Source organism: Oratosquilla oratoria, chromosome 17, assembly GCF_046742065.1.
Source record: "Oratosquilla oratoria isolate Oo_2021 chromosome 17, ASM4674206v1, whole genome shotgun sequence".
Lineage (NCBI taxonomy): Eukaryota > Metazoa > Arthropoda > Malacostraca > Stomatopoda > Squillidae > Oratosquilla > Oratosquilla oratoria.
This window is the reverse complement of record NC_134793.1, coordinates 6710138-6720137: the sequence shown is the minus strand read 5'-3', so window position 1 is coordinate 6720137 and position 10000 is coordinate 6710138. Positions and strand designations below refer to the sequence as shown.

At 39.2% G+C, this 10000-nt stretch overlaps 1 protein-coding gene across 2 annotated transcripts in view; it reads right to left on the bottom strand.

The window, feature by feature from the left end:
- LOC143034378 (somatostatin receptor type 2-like) overlaps window positions 1–10000 on the bottom strand; it is a 255493-nt gene that overhangs the window by 3024 nt on the left and 242469 nt on the right. For both annotated transcript variants that reach the window (XM_076200340.1, XM_076200341.1), the window contains one exon: window positions 1–1692. This exon is cut by the window's left edge and continues 3024 nt beyond it. The gene's annotated coding sequence lies outside the window, so the exon portion shown is untranslated. The remainder of the gene's footprint in view (window positions 1693–10000) is intronic.

The window sequence follows — 10000 nt, the reverse complement described above, 5'->3', positions numbered from 1 at the left end:
CACCAATACAGAGTGACATAAGAATACAACCATAAAACATATTCTCTATATGCAAAAATATACAGCAATTCATATGTATATATATATATATTTATATAGATATATGCGTATATATATGTATATCGATCTACTCCTACACATATGTAAACATAAAGGTATTTGGCCAGCGTGGACCAGTTGACTATGTACAATGACTTTCAATATTGAGTTCTTTAATTACAGGTATTTATAGCATACGTTATCGATATTATGTATCTGTGTGAGTTCATTACAATAATTTCACAATGTGTGGTGGTCACTGTGTGATTACGTTTGTGTACATGTATGTACAACACGAATGACACATCTAGTTCACGAACATTTGAACAACTATATTACTATTAATATTACACTCTACAATACGCTGACACAACACATTTTTCATTTACACCTTCAACAAATAATTTCTGAGAGAACTTCATCCCTCGGTAGATTCTGCAAACTATGTTTTCCTTCGCCTAGTACACAACAAAACAACATCAAGACACCATCCATTTTCTTTAGCCGTTATACTTCGTTTCTGCAGAAGTCTTGTTCCTGGGAGTGTCAGAGAAGCCGTTTTCAAAATGTATAACCAAACTATTGAAATACAAAGGCATCCAAAGCTTGTGTTGTTTTCCTTTCTCTGCACCTAGGGTTGGGCTCAACAATGTATAGATTTTCTTTCATATGCACCCAGGGCTTTCCTTCGGGCTCAATGATGCATAAATATCAACACTCGTTATAGTCACTACAAAGGAGTCCAAAGCTTATTTCAATTTCTCTGTACCTAGGATCGGGCTCACCGATGTATAAATTTCAATTTCTCTTCGCCTCTGGCTTCTCTTTGGGTTCAGTGATGTATAGATATTGACACTCATTATGGTCACTGCAGATAATCACTATACATTTGATCAACGACGATTTCAAACACTCTTTGGCTTCGTTCTGGTTTTGATGAAAACTTGCAGAAGGTGCCGTTCGTAAAGACAGAATTGGATTATTACAGACATCAATAATCATAACGATAGGAGCATTATTTCGGACTCTATTTTGTAACAAACGCAAACACCCGTTTTGTTCAGAAAAAAAAACACACATACAACACTTCATTTTCATCATCTGAATTTCATCGGTTCCACCAGACATCATCACTATATCAGGCTATTTCACCGTAAATACTAAGCTAATACTGATGTGTTGAACATTTTGGCATCTAAATATTTTATTCACACAATGAACGATAGTAAAGAAATGTAAGACAATTTGATGTAGTGGTTGGCCATTAGGCTCGTTCCCTCCACCACTACATAAATATGATGCTAAGCGGCCATTTCTTCAAATCCGCTAAGATACTTGTTCTTTTTTTTCGAATATTCTCGTTCATTGGCAAAAACTCATCCTATTTAGTTTTGGCATTTCTTTATCCTGTGAATTAGGAGTGAGCAAGATAAAAGCCAATAACGATCAGACAATCTTCTATGTCTTTGCCATTATGGTTGCTCGTTCGCGCATGCGCACAATTAATTATTATCCGTTAATGTATACGTACACTGTGGTATTACAAAGTATATTCTGCTTAAGTCCCGCGTATTTGTGACTTTTCCTAATCATGAAATCCACTCGTTAATCCACTTGTTGAAGCGCTCTTCAGCAGCTCTGCAACACCCTATTCTGAAAAGAGAAAAGACAAGATTGTTATCAATCTTTATAAACAGATCACTCCATATTGACCTGAAACAGAGCCAAAAGTAATATTTCTTCTTAGATTTCTAAGAAATCCCTATGACCTTACTCTTGTTTTTGACTGTTTCAGTACTTCAGAAGTTTGCTGAATAAAATCATATGGCTTCACCTAAAATTAAATATTTAACATGCATTATTGTAATGGATAGGTTAAAATACATTAATTATGAATATATTTATCAAATGCTTCATCATTTATCAACAAAACAATCCTCTATCAACGCTGCCAGGATATTGAAGAGCACGTGAGTCAAAGGGTATTTTATAAAAGATGTCTTTGATATCTGTGAGTTCCTCTTAAACATACAATTGCAAAAGCAAGCTCTTATGTATTTACTGGCCGAACGGGTTGGGCGTCGCTACTTGCGACAGAAGTCAAGGTGAATGCAGTTCCAAAGCTGCCCCTACTGAGTTGGACCAAGGTCATGGTTCATCAAATTCCATTCTACAAGTCCTCTGTAAGTGGGACCGATCAAGCCTCCTGATAGGGGAATTCACACTGACTAAGTTACAGTGGAGGTAGTTGGCAACAAGCATATCGTAGACAATATATCGTCAAACACAGATAGTTAATTGTCATTTTTTTAGATTGTTTGCAAAGATACTGATGCACGTGTCAAAGGACTTGTTTTTCCAACACTATGCCACGAAATCAACAAGGAAATCAATTACAGAATGCAAGTTACAATGTATGCTTCATCTTCAGAAGACCCTAACGTTTGTTTTTAATCAATCGCAATAACATCTGCATCCTGCACAGTTGTAATTCACAGATGTGTGAACATTGTATCGAATTTGACATCTGATATCATGAAAGGTCGTAACATTATCATATTTCCTGAAGCTTGTACTGATTTATGCATAATTCTTCTCTGAAGAATATGATATTCGTTCAACCGAGTTTACATCGAATAGATCTGTACTGACAGTTGGAAACTCATAATTGACTACACACGTTCTTTCTCTCTCTCTCTCTCTCTCTCTCTCTCTCTCTCTCTCTCTCTCTCTCTCTCTCTCTCTCTCTCTCTCTGCTCTCTCTCTCTCTCTCTCTCTCTCTCTCTCTCTCTCTCTCTCTCTCTCTCTCTCTCTCTCTCTCTCTCTCTCTCTCTCTCTCTCTCTTTCTCTCTCACTTATTTACTCGTAACTAGCAATATCCATGATAAAAATGTATATAACTTCTCTCTGTACACAATAATACCATCATATATGGAAACACATGCTTTATGATTCCTGTCATTTTGCCCCATACTCCTTTTTTCATATAGTTTTTGTATATACGGGCAGTAAGTCTTCTAATACACAAATTTTGTTGAAGGTGATGCTGTTTTTTGTCTTCAAGGGTATGGTTATCAAGATTCCTCGTGTGAGAAAGTGTTCCGTGTGGGGTATTTTCCCATGTGGGATATTATCCCGTGTGGGGTATTGTCCCGTGTGGGATATTGTCCCGTGTGGGATATTGTCCCGTATGGGATATTGTCCCATGTGGGGTATTGTCTCGTGTGGGATATTGTCTCGTGTGGGATATTGTCCCGAGTGGGATATTGTCCTATATGGGAAAGTATCCCGTGTGGGAAAGTGCCCCCTGTGGGATATTATCCCATGTAGGATATTGTCCAGTGTGGGATATTGTTCCGTGTGGGATATTTTCCCGTGTGGGATATTGTCCCGTGTGGGATATTGTCCATTTTTTATGCAGCGAATATTCTAGATATTCTAATGATATCTCTACAGATCAAGTTACTCGGCATTCTTATACGATTGGTGACTAGTTCCCACTCAAAAGAATGTTGATCACTTCAAGACCCTGTTCATACGGTTTCAACTGCTGCCGTTGAAACCGCGGCGGTTCAATTACAATATAAGTCAATGGAGGCGTTCACACACAACCAAAATTTTTCTTTGGTTATGCGGCACCGCTGCGGTTTCTGTGCGGTGCAATTAGCTTGTGTGAACAGGGCCTTAACTTCTACTGTCACTACGTTCTGTTGCCTTTCAACTTTACATTACTACCTGTACAGCTCAACTTCTTCGGTGTGATGTTATCTTCACGGATAGAAGCGCTGGATATGTCAAAGTACTGAATGTTCCGTATTAGAAATACTTTGACATATTTTGAACTTACTGCTCTTGTTTTAAGATAGTGCAAGAAGTACGCCTTGAACTGTTTTATACAATTTTGTTGTCAAAGATAAGGACTTATAGAGTCCTCTCCTACATTTACTCCAGCTAATTTCAAACGATTTTGTTGAAATAAAGGAGAAACTCTATCTCTCTAAAATGATTACCCTTATCTTACAATGATATATTGTGGAAAAATATAGCATGTTTTATCATACTCAAAGACATTTTAAAGTGACTTTTTTAGGAAAATATATAATTCTGTGTATTCCTACTACGGCCACATTAGACGCAGGGCAATTCTGTAATACATTTATAAGAATAAACTTAAGAAGGAAATAGCTAAGAACTGGTTTACTAATAGAGTGGTCAACGAATAAAATAGTCTTAGTGATCATGTAGTGAGTGCTAAAACTATCGGTTGCTTTAAGAAAAGGTTAGACAATTTTATGGATAAGGATGATAGGTGACAGAGGACATGGAACTGCCTAATGTAGGCCTTATGATCTCTTGTAGTCTCCTTCATCCTTATGATTTTGTTCTAAAACCGCTCGTCTTATACGCCGAGTGGTACGATAAATTCTATATCTATTAACCCTTTAGCGAATGTCGATATACTGTTTGTTTATTCTTGCCATCACCAAGCTATTTCTTTTATAAAAAGATAAGGAAACCCTTGTCACAAATAGATAAATCAATAAATACAATTATAATAGTAGTGATAAATAAAAAAGAGCAGCTCGTAGATGGCAAAGACGAGAACCGTATCAGATAACTCGTTAGTGTATGAGAGGAAACACCAAGTGAGAATGAAGTCTTTATTTTTGTTGCGTCTTCCTTGTTACGTTGCACGTATTTGACGAAGCCCTAACGAGCGAAACTTTGAAATAAGGCTTCACTCTCATAGGGAGGGGATTCTTTTCATTTTTTTTTCTTCAGTATTTGCTACTTTAATAAAATTCACCACCGTATCATTCCAGGACACTTCACGAATACGACCACTCGAGAAGCACCATACCTCTTGTAGCGTCTATGGTAAGTTGATTTGGTCGACATTGTCGTTGATTTTTTTCCCGTGGTTTCCGGGGCTTTGGACCTCAACCTTGCAGGTAATCCGGAACAATTCATAAATGAACGCAGGAGAAAATGTCCACGGTGTGACACTGCAATGATAATACCCAGAGAAAGCTGATGCATAACACACTGATGTCCAAGTTACCTCAGGTCCGAGGTAAACAGCCATCGGGGGGCAATTACTCAGGGTGGATGCCCTTCCTAACCTCTGCTCCGCGGCCAGGATTAGAACAGACTCTGTAATCCCCACGCAGTTACAAGACGCGTGCATTACCGACCGAGCCACGGCGGGTCCTCATTGAATGTTGTTTTTGAATAAAGTAAAAATGTTAAATGTTTTCTTATGAATTGTTGTTGTTTCCATGGCGGAGGCTGAATCCTTTCCATTACACTCTGTTCAACAAATCATTCACTAGGCAACTGTTTCACCTTTCGCCCCAGGTAACGGACACAGTATTGACTAAAGAATAACACACCATTTAACAAACATTGAAACGAATTCCTTCGTATTCATGGACCTGAGAGATGATTTTGACAGCATCACTGACTTCAATAGAGCTAAGCACGTTGTCAAAGAATTCAAAGGTCCTTTGATAGTAAGGATTAGAAACTGCCTGACGGAGAGGAAGGTGAGAATTTGAAGACGCATTGCATGAGAGACGCATTGGAAAGTACAAAGTCAATAGTATTTGTCTATTAATGCAAAATGAATGATGAATTGCAAGTAGTTTATAGTGCGTTTTGAAAATATTATTAAGTATAAAAAAGATGTGGTGGCTGGTGGTCCAGATAAGGAACTTTATGCTTTAAGAGTTCCAATGGGGTCATGACAAGTTATTTCCTTAACTGCTTTTGACCCTGTCTTGGTATTTGGTAACTAATTATCCAAAAATAAAAAAAATGAACTATTGAACTATTGCTAGCGGGCACTTTAGTTCATATACGACTATGCATTTATTTGTGTATTTTATTTGTTATTTACATTATAATAGTTTTTATTTATTAATTTATTATTATTATTTTCGCATCCGACCTAGATATGAACCAAAAGGTCTCCTGTCGGCATGCTCCGCCTTTGTAATCCTTTGACTTAAGATTCTTTAATACCAATAAATGCTAGTAAAGCACTGATGAATCCATTTCTCCAACTGTAGGATATCGATTTACCTTACGAGAACAGGCTTAGGCACCTTGATTTACACTCTGGAAAGACGTTGAGTGCGGGGTGATCTAATAGAGGTATTCAAATGGGTCAAGGGCTTTAACAAGGGTAATGCAGACAAGGTCATGATATTAAGACAATGGGGTAAGACTCGTAGTAATAGGATTGAATTGGACAAATTTAAATTTCAGAAGGAAATAGGTAAGAAGTGATTTACAAGTAGTGGTTCACAAGGAAATGAAATGGGTGAGAGTGGTTTCTATGCCTTTTTCTTTTTGGCTACCCCACGTGTAGGGGGAAAAAGCCTTTGGTATATGTACTCGTATGTATGTATAATTCACAAGTGGAACAGAATAACCATGTAGTGAGCGCTGAAACTATCAGTTGTTTTAAGAGATGGTTAGATAATTTTATGGATGGGGATGATAGGTGGTAATAGACATGGAATTGCCTAGAGTAGGCCTTATGGTCTCTTGCAGTCTCCTCCATGCTTATATTTTTATATTCTTATGTTTTAGTACCAATAAACGCTAGCAAAGCGTCCATGAATCTATTTCTCCGGTTGTTTGTATTGATTTGTTTCTGGTGGAGGAGAGGAAGATTTATTTCAGGTGAAAGATTCGAATTCATGCACTCAGATGCATACAATTGCCTCCTTTTAGTGAGAACAAGTTTCTTTATGGCCCTAGCCGTATTGAAAAAAAGGTTATGAGCCAAAATTTCGAGAAGGAAAACTCTCTCAGGCCCTGGATTCGTCAAACTTTCACGATCGTAACATTTGTCGTAAAGTGTTGGTATCTCAGTTTTCTAATTTCTTTTCGCCAAATCCGAGCAGTAGTCTTATTAAGAGTTGGTGCAACTTAGTTCCAATATATCGCGGCGCAAGTATTTTGCATTCAAGTAGTTTTTGGTGCTAAGCTGAGTTGTAAAGAGATCCGCTTTGGCTATTTCGTCGAGGAAATCTGGAAGATGGATTGGCTAGATCTTGGCGTAAATCTTACGATCGTAGAAATTTGATGAATTTGGACAGCTCTGTGACGTCTTCCACCTCTCTGAGGAAGACAAGTCTTCTATAGCATGGAATCTAGTTGACAGCGACAGACACATCAGTAGACAGAAAGACTGACGACTCACAATCAGATTGCAATGTGTCATATGCGAAGAGATTGACGAGAACCGAGTATCGTAAGTCCTTTGTAAAATTGTTGCATGGAAATACATCACAAAAGACGAGAATCGTTTAGGGATCCGGTGCCTTTGTACGTAGGGGCCTTTGTGAGGAGTGGGCCTTTGTAGCAAAGGGTAATGGTTATAAATAATAACTGAATTTTAGCTTTATTGTGACGCATATAGGATCCACAAATTTCTTATTCGACATCATCATCATCGTCGTCGTCGTCGTCGTCATCATCATCATCATCATCATCATCATCATCATCATCATCATCATCATCATCATCATCATCATCATCATCATCATCATCATCATCATCATCATCATCATCATCATCATCATCATCATCATCATCATCATCATCATCATCATCATCATCATCATCATCATCATACGCCAGGGAGCATGTTGTTTCACTCACATCCTGTTGCTAGTCTTCATGGTCTCTCCGAGCGAGCTCCCATGCAGACACCCTTCTCAGTCCAAACAACTCTCGACAGGTTCGACCAACTTGCCCCAGCCATGAACTCTGTGGGCGTCCGTCCCCTTCTTCGTCTCCTCCATCGAGGGTTGTCTTTTGTGGAGAGAACGCTGAATAGGATCAACATCCCTAGTGGGATTAAAAAGGATTCAGGCGCTGTCTCTCCACGTTTTATAAATGTATTTTGTTTAATATTAAGCAATTTTATTAAATTGAAGAATAATCCCTCGGTCTTAAACGAAATTATGAACGTCCAGAAAATACCCAGGATTAGCTACATTGTAACAGAACCATGGATAACACCATAAGAGCGTATACGTATATCACCAAAAAGACTACGTGGAAACTCTTCTAATCCCCACCAAGGGACAATGGTGAGTAGGAATAATAAAGAGAAGGAATGGTGAGGAAAGAGAGCAATAAGAGAACTTAGGTTTGGGAAGTAAAGGAAGGAGAGAGAAACCGGAATAAAAACTAGAAAAGACAACAACAACAACAGCAACAACAACAACAACAACAACAACAACAACAACAACAACAACAACAACAACAATAACAACAACAACAACGTAGAAAAATTTAAGCATAGCTAAAAATGAGATTAAAGCATAGGAGATTGAGAAAATAGAGCAAAAAAGAAGGACAGTCGTAATCAAATGAAAAAAGAAAATAAAGATAAATTTGCATAGTAAGAAATAGAAATAGATAAATAAGCTACAGCAGATCATGAACAGCCGAAGCCTAATCTCGCACAGACGGATGCAAATGAATAAGGAAGTCGAAATTGAAAGATAAACTGAAATGAACTTAAGATAATTGACATGAAGCTGAAGATGATGACATGAAAACTGACAGGGTGGCTGTTGGGGCTGATTCTCCAAGTAGGCCAGTGATAATGAATGCGAGGAGAGACGACATGACGTAATCGATAAGACAGGGATGGTAAACGCCAGCCAAGGACTCCACTAATTGAGGGGGGAGGGGAAGGAGGAAGGAAGATCTGGTGACGAAGATGCGCGTGCGTGTGCATACAAGAGTGTACATGTATATGTGTGCGTGCGTGTGTCTGTGTGTGTGTGTGTGTGTGTGTGTGTGTGTGTGTGTGTGTGTGTGTGTGTGTGTGTGTGTGTGTGTGTGTATGTGTATTCCTTGGTCTTTGGACCATGTGTTGGACTCGTGATCGACAGCTATTTCCCTCTCGGAAGAGAGCTCAGAGATTGTAGGACCGATCTATGGGTAATGCTATGACCTTACACACACACACACACCCCGAACTCCCCGCCCACGAGAGTCAGAGTAACGACCCGAAGCGCAGCGATACCGAAATAATTTCGGCCCTGGGCAGGATTCGAACCAAGTACTACGAGCACCACCATGCTGGTAGTCCAGTACTCTACCAACCGCGCCACCGTGTGTGTGTGTGTGTGTGTGTGTGTGTGTGTGTGTGTGTGTGTGTGTGTGTGTGTGTGTGTGTGTGTGTGTGTGTGTGTGTGTGTGTGTGTGTGTGTGTGTGTGTGTGTGTGTGTGTGTGTGTGTGTGTGTGTGTGTGTGTGTGTGTGTGTGTGTGTGTGTGTGTGTGTGTGTGTGTGTGTGTGTTCACGCGTTTGCGTGTTCGTATGGGTGTGCTAGAGATAAGATGCACTTTGATATTCAGCTATATTCCAAGTTGTCGTCTTGGTATGGGCATACGCCTCAGTGAAATCTCCTCTCTCTGTCCCTTTTGTTCTAATTTCCAGATGGATTGCTTCAGTCTTGTCCTTGCTCAGATTTGCTTCTTCCACCGTGATGTCGTTTCTGACAACACCTAGCAAACCGTCAACCATTCTATCTTCGCTGTTTCTTCTTTAGGTGGTGTATCTATTATTTGAATGGAAGGGTGGTGAGGTAAACGCCAGGAACCGTTGGAGTTTTTATTTCTAACGTTTCGTCCTGAAAGGACTTCCTCAGAGTGTACACAAACAAATAATTGACAGCTTATATACCCACAGCTTAACCCGTTCCTCCCCGTTCGTCTTCGCTCCTCATTCACCCTATTATTTCCCAGCTGTAGATCAGCCTTTCTTCGGAGCTTGGTCTTTCGATATTAGACTTACCATCTAGTAATCATTTATCTCCAACCTGGCTTACAGGATAATATCTAGTTAACACAGATTATATCTAATTCACTTGCGCCGTTTCTTGTGCTGCCTCACTCTTTTCTTTCTTTTGATATAAATTCCTTAGTCTC